Source organism: Schistocerca piceifrons, chromosome 6 (assembly GCF_021461385.2).
Source record: "Schistocerca piceifrons isolate TAMUIC-IGC-003096 chromosome 6, iqSchPice1.1, whole genome shotgun sequence".
Classification (NCBI taxonomy): domain Eukaryota; kingdom Metazoa; phylum Arthropoda; class Insecta; order Orthoptera; family Acrididae; genus Schistocerca; species Schistocerca piceifrons.
Genome location: NC_060143.1, coordinates 350,184,196 through 350,207,837, shown reverse-complemented (window position 1 = coordinate 350,207,837; position 23,642 = coordinate 350,184,196). Strand labels below are relative to the sequence as shown.

The 23,642-nt window shown below is 43.9% G+C and overlaps 1 protein-coding gene across 1 annotated transcript in view; it reads right to left on the bottom strand.

Moving 5' to 3' along the window:
- LOC124802691 (guanine nucleotide-binding protein G(s) subunit alpha) overlaps positions 1-23,642 on the bottom strand; it is a 358,394-nt gene that overhangs the window by 145,518 nt on the left and 189,234 nt on the right. The gene's annotated exons all lie outside the window — the stretch shown is intronic.

The following is a 23,642-nucleotide window of genomic DNA, read 5'->3' as shown; positions in this document are numbered from 1 at the left end:
AAAAGTCAGTATAAATTTGAAAACTGAATAAATCACGGAATAATGTAGATAGAGAGGTACAAATTGACACACATGCTTGGAATGACATGGGGTTTTATTAGAACCAAAAAAATACAAAAGTTCAAAAAATTTCCGACAGACGGCGCTTTATCTGATCAGAATAGCAATAATTAGCATAACAAAGTAAGACAAAACAAAGATGATGTTCTTTACAGGAAATGCTCAATATTGCCACCATCATTCCTCAATAATAGCTGTAGTCGAGGAATAATGTTGTTAACAGCACTGGCGTCGGATGTTGTCTTTCAGCATCCTTAGAGATGTCGGTCGATCACGATACACTTGCGACTTCAGGTAACCCCAACGCCAATAATCGCACGGACTGAGGTCTGGGAACCTGGGAGGCCAAGCATGACGAAAGTGGCGGATGAGCACACGATCACCACCAAACGACGCGCATTTATCGGACATTTTGTGAATTTTTTGGTTCTAATAAAACCCCATGTCATTCCAAGCATGTGTGTCAATTTTTACCTCTCTATCTACATTATTCCGTGGTTTATGAAGTTTTCAAATTTATATTGACTTTTTGATCACCCGGTACTGTTAATGGTTTCCACGTCACCCACCAACATACATCATAGTGGCATAGCAACCAGAGCGCCATCTATGTCTGTGTTTTACTAGAGAATGATCACAGCCAGAAGGCTCAAATGTGGTGAAGCAAGCAGGCACGCATGCCACGGAGACGCACTCGTATTTCCTACCGCCAAGTGAGCGACTTTGAAAGGGGTCAAATTGTGGCCTCCCGGATGGCGGGATGGTCCATTCAGAGAATTTCCACACGAGTTGGACGTCCTGCGACAGTTGTGCAACGATGCTGTTATCAGTGGTCACGTGAATATTTTCACAACCGTGGATCAGGTTCTGGACGTCCACGCAGCGCAGACGCCCGCCAGGATTGTATTGTAACGGCAACAGTGGCGGCGGATCTTACAGCTACCACAGTACAGATAAGAGGGTTTGTGAGCCCAAATGTCTCAACACAAACTGTTGCAAACCGGTTATTAGCAGTAAGACTACGGGCATGCTCATCTGAAGCCCGTCTTCCACTTAGGTCACAGTATCGACGTGCACGGCTCGACTGGCGCCGCCAGAGCATCACTTGGAAGATAGAATGGCGCGCCACGGTCTTCGGTGATGAAAGCACAGTGTCTGCACGCAAGTGATGGTCGTTTGCGCGTACTACGTAGACCTGGTGAACGCTTTCTCGTAAAGTGCATTCGTCCACGACACACTGACCCAGCACCAGACCTGGGGCGCGGTAAGCTACGACCATAGTGTTTCTGGACGGGACGCTAACTAGCACTCGGTACGTGCAGAATATTGTTAGAGCCGTTCTTTTACCGTTCTTGCAACAGGAAGGTAACGTGTTCTTCCACCAGGATAATGCTCGCCCGCACAAACTGCTCGCGGAACCCAAAATGCTCCGCAAGAGGTGCAACAACTTCCCTGGCCAGCACGATCTCCGTAATTGTCTCCAATCGAGCACCTGTGGTAAATTACGGGATGAGAAGTGACTCTCAGTCAACAATTCTCACAAAACTACGTGAACAGGCGTGGCATAACGTATTCCAGGACAGTATTCGCCATCTGTAAGATCGACTTAATGCCACAGTCAGCGCCTGCACGCCGCCCGTGAAGGCTACAGTACATATTAATATGTGTGTTTCAGCATGGGTAGATAGCTGATACCTCGGAACCGCTTCTGCTATTGATCTGTAAACGTCATTACTTAGTCCATACGCATTGTTGCAACAAAAAAATAAATCTCGAGTGAACTGGAAACCTCTAGAAGGGTGTACTTTTTTCGGCAGCGTATAGAAAAAAAATGGTTCAAATGGCTCTGAGCACTATGGGACTTAACTGTTGAGGTCATCAGTCCCCTAGACTTAGGACTACTTAAACCTAACTAACCTAAGGACATCACACACATCCATGCCCGAGGCAGGATTCGAACCTGCGACCGTAGCGGTCGCGCGGTTCCAGACTGTAGCGCCTAGAACCGCTCGGCCACTCCGGCCGGCGCAGTGTATAGCATAAAATGGAAATGATCGTATGGCATTGTTGGCCGGGAGGCCCCATTCGGGGGGAGTTTGGCCGCCGTATTGAAAGTCCTTTTTAGGTGACGACACATCGGCGACTTGCGAGTCAATGATGATGGACACACAACATCCAATCCTCTGCCGGGAATCGAACCCGGGGCCCCTGCGTAGTAGGCGGTAATGCTACCGCTACGTTACGGAGGCGGACTGTATAGCATATATCGTGTTTAAGACTACGTATGCAACAAGAGAGATTGTCTACGGATGAATGAGCGAATGACGAAGTAAGTAAATAAATAAATAAATAAATAACTACATCAATGTGCTGCACAGTAGGAGCATGTATTATCACTCTGAAATTGTTTCTGTACCTGGCATAAAAATTATTTTACGATAAAATATTGTTCCTGCTTCCACAGAATTTCATGTTTTAGAAATATAACGCTACACCTAATGTATTTACATATGCTGGAAAACAGTCCGCCAACTACTCACCCAACTGCATTTGCTTATTAAGTTATGATTATGTCACATGCTTAGCTAACAGAAAACAAATTCAACGGTAGATATAGCGATACCATCTTAGCGCAAGTTGGAACAGAAATAATCTTCACAGGTGTGAATTTGGTGGCAAAAATGAAAGTTTTAAGTTTACCACAGCAGCAAACATGGTCTGATATCATATGTCATGTTATGGAGGGGGGAAAAAGTACTTCTGACGTGAATGTGCAACCAAATGCAGGTTGAATTTACAGCGAGATTAAACAGTAAAAACTTAACTAGTTGGGCGAGGATCTTAACTATTTGTGGGTGTACAACAAGCAACTTATGTACAACATATACAGAGGACAAATACAAAATGAAACTAACATTAGGGCAGAGTACGAGACGCCGAATAAAGCAAAATTTTCCAAACAACTTTATGTCGGAAATGCACCATAAAACGACAGCGAAGGACGTGCGGGAATTTTTCTGGAACGCTTTTGGGTGTTTCTAGCACTACAGTTTTGTCCGCCAGAGCTGCTGCTGAGTTGTGCTGTGGTGACTGCGCTCCACAGCACTTGTTGCCGTGTGTCTTACAGCGCCGCGGTCACCACAAGATACACAAACAGCTAACTGGTTGCTTACTCGTGCAGCGGGATGTAGTGATGTTGGTGCGTGAAGTGGCTTGCTGAACACTGTTCGAACAGTAGGCTGCGAGAAACGAACACCTAAAGGGCTTGGGCCATCGCTTGAGATGCACTGGCACGTTTTGCACCCAAAAACGCCGATACAGGACAGCGAAGATCAGTAACGCCTTAACTAGTATCATAGTAACCGTTCACGAACTAGTTGCCACTCATCGGCTTGTATGGGTTGCCGCAAAAGAAAATCGTTAACGTTAGTACGTACAGAAAATAAAAGCTTATTATTCAAGGCGAGCAAATTTTTGTACCTGGGCGTTATGGCAGTGCCAGTGACTAACAATGCGAATTTCCCTCATTTCAAACTATTACGATTTAGGCTACTTCTACCAGGAAAGCAGTATTTACCACCCACAAATTCGTATGAAAATCCCAATTACATTCATGTACATGTTCAGCAAGTGGAAACAGTCCTTGATGATTGGAACCTTCATTCTACTACACCGGTTAAATGGACACAGTTAGTGACAAATATTGGAAGTGGAATTGCCCATAATGTTAGAAGAAGCTCATCTCCTCATACGCCGGAGGGCAAGGATTCAACAGGATAAGGACGACGATTCGATAGGATTGAGCTCCGCCGCATTCGTCTCTGGGAGCATGGCGATATTTTTAATGAAGTGTTCGCTGCTTGTGGTTTGGACGTAGTGGTCGCCGGGAGTAACCCCAGATCGCCATATTTGCGACACTGGACATGACACACGTCAACACCTAAGAAGAGTTGGACGCAAGAATTTTTGTGGTCACGACACTTATTTCTTCTACTACGTCAACTTTATACTGATGGTGGAAGCAAGAATGTCTAGCATTTGCAGTAAACTATGAAACTTGGGAAAACAAGAGTTATGAGTTTGGTTTTGTTTTCTTTTTGACCATTGTATTAGTTCAAACTTACTGCTATACTGCATTTGTTAGGATAAAATTTCATTTACGCCCTCTGTACATCAGCAAAAGTTAAAACGTGTGGCTTTAGATTTCAGAATTGATAACATTGCAGCTGACAGTACCACATGTTGACTATTTTATTACAGTGCTATTTCCGGGGCGTAGCTGATGTCAACGAATTAATGGCACTATGGGGCTTTACTTAGTTGATTTAATGGTCACGCAAAATACGCGTCCAACATAACCCGCGAAACATAGGGTCTGGCTCGCTTTCACTCTCCTCTTTCTTGTGACTCTGTCCGGTTTCTGCACAGGGACGGCAGGGTTATTGATTGATTTGGCACGGTTAAATTTAAAGGGTGGCCGGATGCACTTCCTGTCGCCACCCCGTTACCCGCCCGGACAGAATGTGTATCCCAACTTTCTACGCCGGCCTCTGTGGCCGAGCGGTTCTAGGCGCTTCAGTCCGGAACAGCGCGAATGCTACGGTCGCAGGTTCGAATCCTGCCTCGGGCATGGATGTGTGTGATGTCCTTAGATTAGTTAGGTATACGGGTTCTAAGTCTAGGGGACTGATGACCTCAGATGTTAAGTCCCATAGTGCTCAGAGCCATTTGAACCATCTCCGTGTAGTGTTATTAATCTGAAAGTGTGGGAAAGTTTTTTTACTGAGGCGCGACTTGGGTACTAGCCAGATATTCACCTGGAACTGTATTGCGAGTGACGCAAAAGGAACTATGTTAGCGCATACTAAGGAGAAATGAGAAATACAACCACTCAACAAGTTGTATGATGAGTACAATGAAACTTAGCTACATGTGCAACAGTGACGCGGCATAAATAATGTACGCAGGGTGAACAGATAAACTGTTCCAGACAAAGAATTTATGTTCTACCCCTCCTTTAAACGATACGGTGCCAGCAGTCTGTAAGAGGTATTATCAATGTCGAAGATGATTCCCCGAGCAACTGTACAGTAATATGGCTGCTTGTTAAAATGGTGTGTATGACGTCCTTCGGAAGTGAACGCTATTCTTCTTGCAAAGCTGTTGTCTCCGCGGAAAATGTCTACCACAGAGAGGATGGTAGCGGGATAATAACTGGTTCAGGCTCTTCGTCAATTCTAAGCACGTCTGCCGTCTCCGTCTCCTTACAGACTGAACTAGAACTCACCCGTGATCTGTAGTCCAGAGTGCGCGTGTCACTGCTTGAAGTGCCACCTATGAATAGCAGGTAGCGGAACGCACACGACTTGGGTCGCCACACGTACATGTTTCCTTCTCCGAGGAGTACTTGAAAGTATTCACCTTATGTTCGCGATCGTAAGGGAAGATTGTATTTAATGTGGAGTCACGATCCCAGCAATTCGATTGCATAACAGCAAGTATCGCTTATTCGCCCGTATTGTAGCTTTTTGGTGAACCTACACGATGTCAATTTTAGCATTTGCCACGCCCCCCTTCTCCCTGCCAAACTTTTTTAGTCTAACGCCTCGAATCTGCGAATGGACCTTGGCCGACAAATGCCTCCGCATGCTTTCGTATTCTGGGAGTAGCGTGGATTTTAAACGTGTTTGCAGGCGGTAGCAACATACATTTTGAATGCTCCAAATCCAAGAGAACAATAACAACTACAACAAATGAAACTGTGTGTTTCAGTGTACGCACACAACATGAACAGATAATGAAAATATAGAGTACATGAGGTTTATCTCCCAACCTTCCAAAAGTCCTCATGTCCATTTTCTCCAGTATTTCGACAGCCATTAGCAATTTCATTTTTGCAATGAGTAGCTTTGAGTCAGCCCAAACGAATATTGGCCTTTCACCAGCCGCTCAGTGCCGATGGAAAGCGTCGATTTGTTCTTCAAAACAAAATGACTTTTAAAGCGGAGTGCCCATTCGATAGACCTGTACCGAATTACTGCGACATTCGTTTTTATCGATATGTATTAACAGGGACAGCCGGCCGCGGTGGTCTCGCGGTTCTAGGCGCGCAGTCCGGAACCGTGCGACTGCTACGGTCGCAGGTTCGAATCCTGCCTCGGGCATGGATGTGTGTGATGTCCTTAGGTTAGTTAGGTTTAAGTAGTTCTAAGTTCTAGGGGACTAATGACCACAGCAGTTGGGTCCCATAGTGCTCAGAGCCATTTGAACCATTTATTAACAGGGACAGTTAAACGCTAACAAGGAAACATCAAGAACTCGACCTTGTACTTTAAGGAGAAAAAAGCAGACGTGCAAGATATCAGCCCCAGCGACAGAGACCTCCAGAAAATTCGAGCCATTACTCCAACTGTACGCAGTTATGACCTTCTGAAAGTACAGCTTGTTTGTCACTCGCTCCTCCTCACTGTGCCCGCTTAATGCCCGAACGCGAAGTGCTGTACAGCGGAGTGACAACCAATGCCCTCTGTTATTCAGCAAATGTACTTCGCGTTAACAGTCTCATCTTTACAATCCAAAGAAAATAAAGCACAACAGTGAAATTAATAAATAAACAGTGCTAAGCTGCTTCTTTAATTACACACTCATTAGTTTCATTCCTTACGCTGCATCGGCGAGTCGCAACATACGAGTGTTGAAACTTAAATTGTGGCAACTATTAATTCACAACCGATACAAAAGAGTTACATGTTTTCACCTGTTAACTGCCCTTCAAAATAGTTGCCAGCATTGTCTAGAACCCGTTGCCAGCGATGTGGAAGGCGTACTACACCGTTAGCAGAGTCTGTTCTGTTGATGGTGCGAATAGAGCGGTCTACTGCCAGTCGAATCTCTGGAACAGTTGTGAAGCGAACGCCACGAAGTGGTTCCTTCATCTTCGGAATCAAATCAAAATCACAAGGATTTAAGTCCGGGGAGTATGGTGGATGGTACAGTACTTCCTAGTCCCATCGACCGAACAGAGCAGCCACAGCTTGCGCTGTATGCGTCCGCGCATTGTCGAGCGAAATGATGGGTGGGTTGCGCAGAAAGTGTCGCCGCTTCTTTCGCAAAGCTGGTCGCAGGTGATGTCACTCTCATGCTGTACGACCTCTGGCACATTCAATCTTAATCCAACTCCGTTGTTCCTGTTTCTAAAATATAGTGACACCGTTACGTTAGACAGTTCGCTCACGAGTGCCTGTGTTTCCCTCCATTGTGCGCACGCCGGTGACGTGGGATGGGAGAGTTCATTTGCTCGGAGGTAATGTTGGTATGTCAACAACGTGTACTATCAGTGACAATAGTAGATCCCGTTGCATAGTGTCTCCACAGCAGTGTCGCCACTATTTAAGTTCCAACCTACGCAAAAATGTTCAAAACAAAGTGATCTGACACCAGCTACATGTCATAAACCGCGCATTTTGGTACAATGAACAAATCAATGACGAAACAGTATTTCACTGGATGTTCAAAGTGACCTGGCCGATCACTTGTGTAGCCGCTTCGATACCATACTCCAAGACTGGCCGAAATACTGGTGTACATAATTGCCTGTAGAGAACAGACTGCGTTTGAAGAATGTTGTTACGCTGACTGGAGTTCACACTGATGCTTACAGGTCTTGTCGAGTTGATAAACCTGCCGACAAAACCTCAGACAATGTGAAAGCCAAATACATAGAGCAACTAACAGTATCTTGTTCCACCTGGTGGTACTCGTCAATACAGAAAATGCAATGTGTATTTCTCCGTTCTCGTTAAGCATTTACAAGCTTTTGTGGCCCGATAATGAATCCTCGATAACAACTGTTCTGCTGAAGTCCTCTACAACTTTCCAAACCTGATATCCGTAAATGTTCCTTGTTGACATTTCCAGAAGACGTGGCTACTGCTAAAATACTGTAGGCACGAAACCAACTATGTTTGACAAGCAGCGCAAACGTCGTGATCGGCTCTATTAAAACTACATACAGAAGTGACAGCAAGAGTCCATCTGCAGATACCGTTGCCATTAATATATAGCTGGGCGTCGTGCTGTTGATGGGCTGCACTAATGTGTCTGCGTCTTTCGTCCCTTGTTTTTGCAAGAGACCGACCGGACGTGATTTCTAAATGAGAAGCGCTGCGATCCATTTTGTACATTTTCTAACGACCTTTCCATGATAGCTCTGGTGTTAGCTCTGGTGTTAGCGACAAAGTCTTCACATCCATTGAACATGGCTGTCTCATTACCCAGCTTCTTACAAGGGAACCTTCCCATCGCACCCCCCTCAGATTTAGTTATAAGCTGGCACAGTGGATAGGCCTTGAAAAACTGAACACAGATCAATCGAGAAAACTGGAAGAAGTTGTGTGGAACTATGAAAAAAATCAGCAAAATATACAAACTGAGTAGTCCATGTGCAAGATAAGCCACATCAAGGATATGGCGAACTCAGGAGCGCCGTGGGCCCGTGGTTAGCGTGAGCAGCTGCGGAGTGAGAGGTTCTTGGTTCAAGTCTGCCCTCGGGTGAAATAATTTTATTCTTTATTTTCGCGAAGTTGTGATCTGTCCGTTCGTTCATTAACCAGGAAAATGTTGTCGACCCACCTAACTTGTACACTTGGCGAATGGGTAAAAAGATTCTTCTACCTTGCCCGATTTAGGTTTTCTTGTGGATGTGATAATCACTCCCAAAAAGTGATGAAAACATAGGAGTTTGTCACATAAACTGCAACAAATGAATGCAACAGTTTCGCAGTCGCACAGTTTTCCTTGTGCTCTGTCAAAACATATGTTTTTAACGTTTTCAATTTTTTCGCGTGTAGACCGTCAAATCCTGCATATGTCCAAGCAAATCTGAACATGTCCTGGAATTTCGGAGAGCGAAGTTGATTTTGTGTAAGTGCTTGAACTTTGATAATTGTCTGAAAATAAAAAATTAAAATTTTCGCTGCCGGAGAGACTTGAACCAAGGACCTATCGCTCTGCAGCTGCTCACGCTACCCACGGGACCACGGCGTTCCTCAGTCAATATTCACATATATATTGCATATGTTGCACTTGGACTACTCAGTTTGTATATTTTGCTTATTTTTTTCATAGTTCCACACTATTTCTTCCTGTTTTCTCGATTAATCTGTGTACAGTTTTTCAAGGCCTATCCACTGTGCCACCTTATAACTAAATCTGAGGGGGGTGCGATGGGGAGGTTCCCTTGTTAGTAGTTTTAATATTCTTGTAAGCACACACCGACCCAGCAGATGCTCTAAACTTTTTAGTCCCGACTCCATGGCGGCTTGAACGCCCCACTGCTGCAAATTAATATCGTGGATTGTCGTCTTTTTCCAGAATGAGTTTTAAATTTATTAGACAGATTATGATGACCTTAGAAAGCTTTTGTCGACGAGCAACTTCGTTTTCAAGGTAGGTACAAATCTGTTCTTTGTTGTAATAATCTAAAGTTCCAATTGACGGTCCTGATAGACAGACAACCCTTTTTTCACGTTTCCAAAAGGTGACAGCTAGTTTCGTATGCTTCTTTGTCACGGACACGGACTAAGTCGTATCCAACGGTATTAAATCTTCAAAGCAGGCTTCGTCATCAATTACTTCCTCGTTCTGACATCGCTGTCCCGTTGTACCAACGACGCTGCTCGACGAATGTGACTGTCGTGAAAGGACATCCCCATTATCGTCATCGTCCTGCTCTAGTGATGAAGCAGCGAAAGCTACTCCGCTATTCTGCCCTAGTCCTCCCTTGTGAAGTTGTCTATTACTCGCATTTTCGCAGTGAAATTGAGTACAAAAAATGGCATCAAGTAAACCCTACAATTTTCGTTTGCCTTGCGTAAAACGTAGTTGAATAGCTACAAACAATAATGCTAACCAGTGAGTACCTTCAGGAGTTCTCGTTCTTTGACGTTTAAACGTTGCAATTTAGTAGTCACTCCGTACAGCTCCGAGAGGTGCCGCACTACCGCTTGTTGGTTCGCCGACGTTATAAATACGTACCTCTTACCCACTCCACTGTACTTCCGCGCTAGTGTATTAAGCGGACGCGTTGGACCGGAGCGAGTGACAAACATGTACTCTCAGTTTGAGTAATATCAGATTAATGACCTAAATTTTCGCGCAGTATAGATTGCTGTGGCTGATATCTTGCACGTGCGCCTCTTTCTGCTTAAAATACGATGTCGTGTTGGCCGAAACATCACAGAAAATGAGCCCGTCGACTTTTAGGAGGGATACCCAGTACATACTGCTCTGCGTATTTTAAGGACGAGCTAAATAAAGTAACATAAAAAAGCATCCTCTATTTAACAGAGTGCTACCTCTAAAAAAAGAAAATGGGTGCGGTTGAAAAGGAGACAGAGTACGCCGCAAAGCAAATAAAACAGAACAAGAGATGGATGAAAGCGAGAACTGGTAAAGAAGATAGGGGACGGACTCCCCCTGAGCCAGCATGCACTGGGAGACGGCCCGATGACACTGCCCTGCACCGAAGGTAGCTTAAAATCTTACATCCGATAGTAAAAACCACTTTCACGGAGAAAACAGAAAACCCGCTCCGTCGCCCGTGAATCGCCTGTCAGTACTTGAGGCAAACGATTCGGAAGCTATGCACTGCATGGAGGGCCATGACAAGGCGGCATTCCACGAGGAAATTAGCTACTGACCGTAAGGTTGTAAGGTTACACAACTAACACGCGGGGTGGGTTGTGGGTTGGGTGGGTGTGGGTGTGTGTGTGTGGGGGGGGGGGGGGGGGGGGAGAGGTTATGTAAAATAAAATATGACCAACGCGGAGGTGGCATAGGACGGCGGATTCTTTTCAGAAGGAACGGAAGGACGAGTACCATGCAGCAGCAGTATCCTAGATAGTGCAGAGTTTATTAGAGTGGACGGTAGTCAACCAAATGTTGTTCCCTCTCCGAATGAGGGTCAGTCTTATAAGCACATGCAAATCCGCACCTGGAATTGGCAAAGCAAATGGCGGCGGAGGGTGAAGTAATCGCTTTTCAAACCAAACGGTCCGCCAGTTCATTCACTGGCATACCCTCATGACTTGGGATCCAGAGAAGGACAATTAAGCAGTCAGTATGACTAAGTTCAGCAAGAAGGTCATCAATATCATAGACGACAGGGTGATACGAGTAACATCGGTCAACGGCCTAGAGACTGCTCATTGACTCACTACGTATTAAAAATCGGTCATGGGAGACCTGTTTAATAAAGTGTAGGGCTCTGTTAATGGCTATCAGTTCCGTTATAAAAGCAATACATGTTCCTGCCAACAAATGGCTTTCCTCACTGACAGTGAATGTAAAGGATATCTCGTCTAACACACGGTTTTAGAGCCGCCAAAGTAAAAGACAGGTAAAAGATAGCAGCATCCTAAACTGCTGGGACTGGGACTTTAGAATTTTAAAATAAATCGGTCCTAATTCGTGGCTTGGACACCAACCAAGGAAGGGTGCTTGAGGAAATACGGAGAGCACATTCCAGGGAAGTGAGATGGAGATCTTTCTAGAGGGTTGTGAGGCTCATTTTAACAGGTAATCCCTGCCAAGGGAAGGTATCATAGGTAGACCCCCTCGTATGCAGAAATAATGGGATACGTCGGATGATCGGGGAATTGTCGAATGGTAATTTCGTAGATGAAGAATTGGTACCATCAGAAAAGAAGACATAAGAACCTGCTTTGGTAAGGAGACTGTCTACGGGATTAGTCCAGAAGGCGCTAGTAGCCAGATGAAAACTCCATGATGATGAATTGGATCTAACAATTTCAAAGCTGAAGGCGCCAACGAGACATAACCTGGCAACCATAATCCAGTCAGGATGAAAACATGGCCCAGCGAAGACTGAGAAGAGTAGCACGATCCGCACCCTAAGAGTTGTGGACAAGGAAATTGGGAACATTAAGCTTACGCATTTAAATTGTCTTTAGCTGATGAACATGGGGCAGTCAAGCCAGTACTAGTCAAAGATAAATCCCAAAAATCGGGATTGTGCAACAACTTCCAAGCATTGGGTATCCAAGTAGAGTTCTGGATGATGATGGACGATAGTACGACGACAGAAATGTATGACCTGCATTTCTGCAGTAGAGAACTGCAAACCATGGAAGAGAGAACATGCTGAAGCCCGTTAGATGGTGTCTTGGATCTGACATTCAACCAAGTCTGCTGAATTGGAGCTGTGCCAATTATAAAAGTCATCGACATGCAGTGAAGGGGTGACCAGTGGCACGACAGAGGTCATTAGCCCACTGATTCCTATGAGGACGAGGAGACATGTTCCCCAAGGGACGGGAAAAAAGAATAGCAAGAGGATAGACATACAGCACGGAAGGCTGTGGTAGTCAAGCACTAACCCGCCAAAGAGTGGCGAACCCCTGGGGGGGGAGGGGGGGTGTCGGCAGATGGCTGCATCAGAACGGCCATTGGTATGGTGTAATTTAATACATTTCACGCGTGAAACATTCTCCCTGATGCCACCTACTCCAATCAAGGACTCTTCCCATACGCACCACCGAGCTGCAGCAAAGATCATTTGGCATGATCGTCGTTTCTGGGATGATGCCCTGGGAAGGCTGGTATCTCTCTCTTGTCATGTGGAGGGAACTAGCTGCTCAGGCCTCAGCAGTGTGAGCTCATGTTGTCAGGGGGATTAGACCAAAAGGGTATAGAACAACCCCACGATGTCGGATTGGCCATTGTGTTGACTCTGAAGCGGAAATAAGAGCCTACACAAAAAATGGTTCAAATGGCTCTGAGCACTATGGGACTCAACATCTATGGTCATAAGTCCCCTAGAACTTAGAACTACTTAAACCTAACTAACCTAAGGACATCACACAACACCCAGTCATCACGAAGAGCCTACACAGGTATCATTAACACTGCATGCAGTATGCGTTATTTAAGGTGTTCTTCCTCAGTCTGTCAACACTATAGAAAAATTTGGAAAATGAAGGCCAAACCCAGAAGGAGACCGCAAATTAATTAAGTCAAATGTGGTGAATGAATGAGTGAGTGATGAATGAATGAATATTCCAAGACTGGAAGGAAGAATCTAGGGAATAACTGGGTCAATATCAAAGGCTGCCAACTTGAAGAAAAAAAAAGCAAGAAAAGAAAGGATAGTTAAGAGATGATACAATGCAGCAAAGGAAACGAAGTAGGTTCTACAATAGTTTGGAGCCCTATGCTCGTCTCACATGTACTCGTGAAGACTCATGAGCCTCCGGAGATATAATTTGGTTCTTAGCTGACCTAATTAGATTATTCGTGTCTTGCACTTTGATATGTTGGAGCACTGGCTATTTTTCCCATTTTAAGTCCACGTTAATACACAGATTTCAATTAAATGAATATGAACTAGACTAATTTGGGACTGCTCTATCAAATGACCAACACTGTATATCTGATCGCAACGACAGTGAAATTTAAATGAGGGGATAGCATTACATAGTTGGACTTACTGGGATTTGCTTTTTTATGTACGTAGTTTCACATGCATCACGCTTGAAACCCTCTTCCGTTATTAGTGTAACACCTAGTGTGATTCCTACTGCAATTAGAATCATAGATTGCTTGCACCCAAACCTTCAGATATCAAACACTCAGATCGGTACCAAACGTCGTATGTCGATAGAGTATCAACCAAAACTCCGATTTAGTTCGTCCTATTTGCTGTCTACCAGCTAAACTGCCGTAAACGTTAATTAAAGTAACAACACATTTACGAAGTATAGGAAAGCGTAACAGTGAGTAGTTAATACGTACAGCTACTGTGGGTAAGTTAGTAAAGTGTTGGATCACGAGACAAAGGGTCCCGGGTTCAAACCCCAATGACGATTTTTTTAACACTTGTCAGACTGCTCTCTCCGTTTCTTTGAAAGTAGTGCATCTACAGAGCACATTTGTAGTTTCACAGAAAATATATATATATATATATATATATATATATATATATATATATATATATATATTGCATCATACGTACGGAAATAATAGTAATAATCGGATCAATAATAAGTACATAACGTTCAACTAACGAAGCAAAAGTAGACCGCCTAAGGGACATTGCTAAAACCTCCGCGAACTCCTTTTGCATCTCAGGAAAGTGTTCTCCCATATAACATTTTCACGCGTAAATAGGTAAAAAAAAATCATCAATTGGGTTTGAACGCAGGACCTTTGATACGAACCCCGCATGATCTACCAATCCACCTACGAGAGATTCACGAAACAATTACTGACAGATACGATTTTCCTGTGCTCCGTAGTTCTGGTGTTACTTTTGGTTACCGTTTATGCATGTCCTACTGGACGATAGCACATAGCACGAACTAAATTGGTCTTTTGCTTGATACTCTAACGACATACAACGTTTGGTACCGATCTGAGTGTCTGACGTCTGAGGGTTTGGTTGTTAGCATATTCTTATTCGCTACACTGCCAAAATCCTAAAAAGTTTCCTATGTAAGGATTTTTTCAGTGGTGAAACTGCACAGCAGTGGAACGTGGAGAGTTAGAACATTGGTTCCTAGAGTCAAATGCAAATGAGTTGCACGTCCAAGGTCGTCTCAACAAATCACAATGTCATGGTAAAAATACCATTTTTCCCACAAGGTAGGGAGAATGAGTGTCCCAGATAAGAGTGCCAGGAAGCATTTCAATGACATAAAAATCCTATTACAGTTAAAAACTGTCAGTATGCATCTGTGCATTAACAAACGAGTTTGGTGGTAGCACTAGTCGTAACATCAAACTTATGCGTCAAATGCTATAGCCTCTACTGTGTCTGAACAACGTATAGGCACTCTCTTTACGTACGCAGTAGAAAGTGCACCGTGTGACACATGATCGGTCTTCCAACGTAAAAATGGTCATTGTACTATGGTCACTTCCTCTGGAAAAGTATGTCAGGACGATGGAAAGTTAATAGTAACATTCATTTCTCGAAACATTACAGTTATGAAATTCTTAGAGTTTAAGATTACTTACAAAGGATACTAGTTAAGTTTTGCAATACGACGCAACAGCAAGACGCAGGAGGCTGATTGCTGCTGTGCTACGAGAATACAGTGGAACATCGCACAGCGAGCAGAATTCGTTCCAGAATCTTACTCTTAGTGCGAAATATTCGTTAGCGAAACAATTTAATCCACATAAATTAATGTAAAATACGACAATGGGTTCCAGCATAAAAAGCACTGAAAATTTTATCATATTCATGCCATTTATTCAAAGAAAATTGAAAATACAGTATTATGTACTTCATTATTAACAATACATAACTAATTCTTTTTTATTAGGAAGCTATCTGTAGTCATTTGTTTCTGTCGACATTTCAAAACTAGGCGAAAATGCGACACAGCAGTATCTTCAAATTTGTATCGCGCGTAGCCACTGCTTTATTGGTCTGATGATTTTTAACGTACGGTGCAACCGATTCCTGCGCGTTCCACATTTCTCTTACTGCGCCAGAAGATTACTGTTTTGCTGTTACAGCCACCTCCTCCTCTGAAGAACTACTCTCCCCAACTTCCCGCTGTGAAACATACTGCAACTCCATAAGCTTTTCGGTGGTCATTTCTAGGCTGTTTATCTTCCAGAAGCTGCTAATCGATATCACTGTTAGCTATTTCTAGTCTCATGCTATTGGCCAAAGACAATCTCGTTGACCACAGGTTCCATAGGTACTGACTCAAAAGCCTTAGAGTCACATTCAAAAACGCACTCTAGCTCGAGCAGAAATGAGAATTCTCTTGGTGACCCCTTCCCATGCCTTTTTGATCATCTCGACGCAGGCAATGATGCTGTAATGATATTTCCGAAACCCTCGGAGGGAGATTGGAAGCTTCAGTCAACCCAAAGCAATGGTCGAAGAGTGGTTTGGTGTAGACCTTATTGAAGTTAGAAATAATCTGCTGTTTCACAGGCTGGAGTAACGGAGTGGTGTTGCGAGGCATAAATTTGATTCTGATGAATTGAAATTCTTCAAGGAGGTGGTCTTGTAGACCTGGAGAATGGGCTGGAGCGTTGTCCATAACAAGCACAACATGGAGTGACAGGTTCATCTCAAGCAAATATTTTTTCACCGAAGGACCGGACACTTCATTGATTCAATCCCAAAAACCATCACGAATCACCAAAGCCTTGATGTTGGACCTCCACAACACACTGAAGCTGCTGCTGAAGTTTCTCTGCTGGCTTTGTGTCGGAGCCGGCTGCTTCGAAGTGCCTCACAACCTGTGGATGCCGGTTCTTTCCAAACTTCTCGAACCACCCACGGCTTCCCTTAAACACATCTTCGGGTGCTTATGAACCTGGCGTCTTCTTAACGAAAGCAGCGGGAATCATTCACGCCATCTCACAAACTATGTTCTCGTTAATAGTGTTGCCTTCCAATTGCTTTTCATTTATCCATATAAGGAGCAATCTTTCGACATCGTAAAGTATACGAAACCATTGTTAAGATACTCTTGTCACTCCCTTTGAAGAATCTATCTCCTTCATCCTGTCCTTGTTCTTGAGGATAGTGCAAATATTTGATGTAGACCCATTGTAAGTGTGTGCTAAATCAGCAACACTCACACCACGTTCACATTTTTCAACGCTTTTACCTTACATTTCTAAGGTCTTTCTCTTGTGGTCGTCTTCTAGCGGCTTTATCTTCAGGGACATTTCTACGAAGAATATAAAGTTTACAATCTCTCTCTCTCTCTCTCTCTCTCTCTCTCTCTCTCTCTCTCACACACACACACACACACACACACACACACACACACACAAAACTTTGTAAACGCAAGATTAGAAAAATGTGTGATCGCAAGGTGCACTAAGATGGTAGCAGAAAGAGCACTAAACCCAGACTGCGGAACGTACTGAAGACGTTCATATGCCACTGCCGACTTGACGTTTTCCCCCGCCGCGCGCGAACGGCTGGTGACCTCACACTAAATCGTCATCCCTCGTTTATGCCGGCCCCGGATCTACTATATTTCCGAACCGGGGCAAGAACTTGATAGCCCCCCCCCCTCCTCCCTCGAGCGTTTGGGATAGGACGTCAAAGATGTAAAAAATAATTTTTCAAAAATGTTATTTTGTAGTGCATGTCTTTGCATGTTTTTCTCAAGAGTTTGTTACATGAACATACAAGTTCGAGGAAATGAAAAACACATATAGTTGGTCTTAAGTGTGCCAAACTGCATGAGATGCCTCTTCACACAGCATTCTTCTATAGCACGTCACTGTATATCGCTCTGTGGAATTAAAACATGTATTTTGTAATGGAAGACATCAAAAACATATATTCAGAACAGTGGAAATTAAAGTGTCCTGTGGTGCCTCTCCTGCTCCCAGTCGGCCGATTTGACATCCTACCGCTCTTTTTAAAAAACGCTCACAATTTATACTGGGTGGGATTATTTGTAACCGGGAGAATAAGAACTCTTCAAACAATTCGCACTCTTTATTGCCTATTAGCTAATACCTTTCTCTTTTGTGTCACATAAAGAGAAATGTAGGAAACACAAAAACAGTAAAAACAAGAGAGAAGCATGACAGCACACATTTCTGCAGTTCTTAGGTTCTAGCATTTTTTTTGTTTCCCTCTCTTCCTGCTAAAGCTTTTCACGGCGCGCTTTCCTTTCTGCGAAAGAATCTATTACCTCATCAAATTTCGTCTAACGTTTTACTACATGAAAAATCAAAATATCGTTACCTAATACTGAAAAAGCTGTTAATATGAATAGTAGCCAGGACTGGAGTGGTTTCTCGATTTATTTGATTACGTCTATTTTGCCACCGTTTGCTAAATAAAACGAAATACGCGTTTCTAATATTGCAGCAATTTTAACACACGCCAAATAAGTGACACTGTTTTGGCACAAATGGTCATTTCTATCTACCTCATTTACATCATCAATAACACGACAGAATATAATATACAATGTAACAACATCAACTGCCTATTAGGTCTATTACAAAATGGCTCTGAGCACTAAGGGACTTAACTTCTGAGGTCATCAGTCCCCTAGAACTTAGAACTACTTAAACCTAACCAACCTAAGGACATCACACACATCCATGCCCGAGGCAGGATTCGAACCTGCGACCGTAGCGGTCGCGCGGTTCCAGACTGTAGCGCTAGAACCGCTCGGCCACTTCGGCCGGCTAGGTCTATTACAAGCAAAAAGTTTCACATTTCATTCATACGCACCAGTTTCTCAAACAAGAGATCGAAAGTTGAAGTACGAAATTTCTGTATAAATTTGCAATCATCACATTCTTCCATATAATTTGTGTGATGTCCCCGTTTCTTCTCCTTCCTCGTTCCTACACACAATCTTGTCATCACTAACTCTGTAACTATCCCTGCCATTGTCAAAACTTATTCTCCGGTTAACTTCACTAAACTTGCCAGAATCACCAGCTTAGTTATCTCCGCTTAGGCATTATTACGTGTTCGTACAACACGTATTCCGCGCTATGCCGAGAATAGAACTTAAACGGCTACTAATCAGGGTCTGTACAACTGGTCCTTAATAGTGAGAGATTTGGCAAAAGTTTTCTGTCAAAAGTTCATTTTCTTGCATATCCCGAGAAGATTAATATGTAATCTTTCTTACTTGTTATTCCTGTGTTAGTTTATTTCTACTCTGGTAGTCTGACTCCATGGATTTCGCTAATAATTACAACAAAGCTGATCATTCGCACATCCAATCAACTACATAAACAGCGATTGGCAGTCACACGTTCGGGTTTATTCGGCTCAGCCCGCATTGCCCTGTCTGATTTCGTCTGCGGGAAAGTTTTTTATTTCTAGATGTGACGGGGATTTCCCTGGCATAGACATCACGTACACTATGCACACATTCAAAAATCAACTTATGATTCGATCGGAAATCAACTTCGAATGTGTTCAAAAATGTTCAAAATCCAACAGGGATGTGTTTCAAAATCAAATAAATAATCGATAGACCAACGTGCGCTAGATGCTAGGCGCTTTGTGAAATTAGGTTTTCTTTTTCAAGAAAATAAATTTGGCGCTCCCTGAAATTGCCGCCCGGGGCAGATCTCCCCCCCCCCCCCCCACCCCCCCCCAGATCCGGCTGCGTTACCGTTATGCGAAACATCGCTCGTTAAGCGAGGGCTTTTTTTTTTTTTTTAATTTGTTTTGCTCGTTATGCGCGTTATGGAAGACGCCTGTTAGACGAGTTTCCTCTGTACTTCATACTTGCATTGTAGCCGCTGTGCCACGTCTTTGGACGTAGTCGCTCACTAGCAGGATTAGTACGAAGTGCTTGCTATGGCATCATGGTCACGAAGTGAGAATCGGGCAGTCTTGCGGTACAACTTCGCACATGGTTTAAACATAGACCAGTGCTTTGAAAAAAAATGACACTTGCACTCAGTGATATGGGTCCACATCGTACGACTATAGACAGGTGGTACAGAGAATTCCAAAGAGGAAATTTCACTCTGGAGGACGCTGAGAGGACGGAAAGGCCACGATCATCATTTACGGAGGAAAACATTGATGTGAGAAAAATGCTAGACGACTACAGGCGAGTTACCTATAAACAGATAGAGGATACCTTAGGGCTAAATGCACCAGCAATTCGTTCGATCCTGTAGCTTCATTTGCAAGTAAATAAACTTTGTTTTCTCTGGGTGCCGCACAGACGGAAGATCAGAAGACACGACGTGTGACTTTGTGCCGGGAGATGTTAGACGTTTTTTAAGGGACAATCTCAGTATGCGAATAACATCGTGACAGGCAACGAAACATGGCTGTACTTAACGTGCCGACTAAACTCAAAGTTTGGGCCCTTCAAGATGACACATTCGTAGCTGTCAGAAAATTCCGATCAATAAAGAAGAAAATAGCTTTTCCCCCCTCCAAATCGAATGGAATTGTGGAGTGTGTTGTTTTGGACACACAGAAGACAGTCACCGCTAAATGGTACACCGAGCAGTGCCTGCCCAAAGTCATCCAATTTTTGAAGAACCTGCGACCGAAGTCAAGAATGGACATTCGGTACCTCCTTCACGACAACGCTCCAGCTCATCGCGCGACTAAAACTTCTTGAACACCCTGCTTAGGTCCAGAGCTTGCTCCTTGTGACTTTTCATTGTTCACGCATGTGAATATGAAGCTGAAAGGAGTGCAGTTTTCGAGTGACGAGGACGAGCTGAGGGCTTGGGACAACGAGTTTGCCTTACTACTGGGAGAACTGGTTTAGGGATTGGTTTCGGAGGATGGAGAAGTCTATTCAATGCGGCGGAAATTATTTCGAAAAAATTAAATAAGCGAAGCTGTACTGCAAAACTTTCCTAGTACCTCTTGTACATATGATGGCCATATCAGTGGTTCCCTGTGCACACCTTCACATCTGCTGAGTGCTTGTAGAATACGTAAGTAGTGGCCTGTGATGATGTGCGGGGACTGGGAAGGACGGGGGATTTAATTGTTTTTCATTAGACGTGGTCTCTGCTAGCGAACGTTGGCCGGCGGCATTTCATCCTCAGACGGAAGTAACGGCCATCGTGATCAGAACACACATCGGAACATGTGGTACAGCAGTAAAGTGTGGCAGCTTGGTAATCTTCAACACACGAGAACACTCCACAGCATGGAGTTTAAGTACGGACTTGCAACAATTTCTGTCCTGTCTCAGTAGTGGTGCAGTTGTTTGAACATTAAATATAGGCATCACCTGCTGGTAATGTAACCTGGTGCGGACGCAAGTTATTGGCAACGGCTGCGTTCTTTTTTAAAAAAGTTCCTGCTTCATCGCTAAAAAGTTGGCAGCTCAACGACCTTGAAAAGTAGCTGAAATCATGTACCCGAGAGCATAACAACTCCCGCTTCTTACCTATATGAACCCACTGTCTGTATGTAGGAAGTTACTTTGACATGTTTGAAGAGGGATTTGTGGATACAGAATGCAAGCATTATATAGTGAATATAAGCCCTGGTAGGTGTTGAAACTTTACTACGAAGTCACTGTGTGCGTATAGAATGAAGGCATTATATAGCAAAGAAATATTCTGGCGAATATTACAACCTTTACCATGAGACACACTTTGTGCATATATAATGCTAGCATTACATTGTCTATATTTATGCTAGTGGATCTTTTATCATGTGATTTTCATATCTCTAGTGATCTGGCGAAAGACATGCATGGACGTCTGTTTCAGTAGGACGCGGAAGTGCAACAGAGCTTGCGGTTGTGATTCTGTAAGCGGCCGACACTGTTCTACGAAACAGGAATTAATCATGTCTTAACACAGGTGGTGATTATTTGTGAATGGAACCATTCCATCATCCTGTTGTGGCGGGTGATCGGATTTCATGTCCGCCTGCTTAGCTGAGTGGTAACGTGGTTGCCTCCCACGTAGCGGGCCCGGGTTCGATTCCTGACCGGGTTAGAGATTTTCTCCGCTCGTGTACTGGGTGGTGTTGTCATCATAATTTCATCCTCATCACTGGCATGCACGTCGCCCAATGTGGCGTCGACTGAAACAAAACTTGCACTTTGCGGCCGAACTTCCCCGAATGAGGCCTCCCGGCCAACAATGCCAGACGGATCATTTCATTTCATTTTATCTGTTTTTATTTGACTGGCCCTCATACATTACCCACTTGGAATAGGAGAGGAAAGAAACATGAAAGCGATCATAAATTATGGCCAGATTAACATGTCTGACTTAAATAGGAGTGTGGGTGGCGGGAGGAAAGAAGCAGTACATTGGGGTAACACAAATGGATGGTTTGTTTACATCAGTGGCAAATTATAATTGCCTAAATGTAACTTCAGAGCACGCGTGCATGGCTTGTTTACATAAGAGACAAGGCCAGGTGATGTCACTGTTTACTTAAGGAGGACAATGGACGCTTTGATCCAGAATGTATCCTGCCCCACTACTCTCACAACGCAAACAGCTGCGTTTGGAGTGGTGCCATTACCAGGGAACATAGAATGCTGGTGGCGGAGTCGCACTCTGTTTAGTGATGAATCGTGGTCCTGTACTACACACATGTGGCCGGTGAGTACAGACTCAACATGGCCAGAGTTTCCATTCTTCCAATGTGTTGGAGAGCACAGTGATGTTACTCCTAGTGTCACGGTGTCGGAAGTGATCAGGTATGACTTCTGGTCACAGGTGGTAGTGAGTAAGGGAACTCTGATGGCATACATAATGAACTCTCAATATTTAAGTCTTTAAAAAACACAGTTTTCATACAAATGACTATAACTACTGTCAAAAGAATAATAGTGCACCACGACGAAGAAGGAGAAGGAATAACGTGGTAAACAGTGTGAAACGTAAAGGTCATAAAACTGTGCGTACGTTTCGGAAATGAAGTGGTAGTGCGACCTCCAGACCAGATGAGAGGGAACGCAGATACCAACGAACTTTAAGTAATTAATTATTAACACAAAAAAATGCGACGTGAACTGGTTAACAATCTAAAAATAATAAAACTGTATCGTTCTAGTCCCCACTGATGATGCCTTAGAGTAAGAAAAAGCGATATGCGCCTGGGAAAAATAAATTAAGTTGCAGCCAGAAAGGCAATTTTATTTACAAAACAAATCATTTTTAACTTACTGTATCATATCCTGCGCACGACGCAACCCAAAACAAACAGGCTGCCCCAGCTCATCAGGGACAAAATTTGCATGTTGTGTAATAAGTTGGTTAGTTGGTTGGATGAAAAGAGGGAGAAATGGACCAAACTACATAGCCATCACTCCCTTGCTCCAAATAAAACAATGCCACAAGTGTGAGAATAAAACGAACCAGACTGACAACTCAAAACGGAATGAAAGCAAAAAACACAACAAACATGTACATGGAAAAAAGGGGACAAGGAGACCACAGAAAGGCAAGAAAAGGGATGAAGAGATTATAACAACAAAGCAGATTACCATGGCTCCCTGACCATGAGAATAAAGAAGAAGAAGCCAGCCACTCTGCAACACATTAAAACCTTCACCTTAGAAGCACTAGTGTGGATGACACAGAGGAACAAAGTACATGCGCTAAAACTTAGATCAAGTAATAAAACCCACACTCACGAATGAAACGTAAAACTAAATCAACCGATGAAGCGTTGTCAGATAAAATTCGTGGCAAAGAGTCCGGTAACCCAAGATTTCGTCGCTGGGCAGTCAAAGTGGGACAATGCACCAGAATATGGGCCACTGTCAACCGGGCACCGCATGGACACTCACGCGGGTCTTGGCGGTGCAGGAGGTAACTGTGGCTCGTCCAAACATGGCCGATGTGGAACCGGCAGAGAACGACACAGTCCCTGCAAGAGGCCCGCATGGAAGACTTCCACACATTCGTAGTCTCCTTAATGGCACCCAATTTGTTGTGCGTATTGGACTATGCCATTCCGTCTCCCAAAGCCGAAAAACCCTACGGCGTAAGTCAGAACGCAGATCAGGTTCATAGATGTCCATCTGCAGAAGCGGTTTCCCGTAGCCTGTTTGGCCAGCCTGTCGGCAAGTTCATTGCCTGGGATG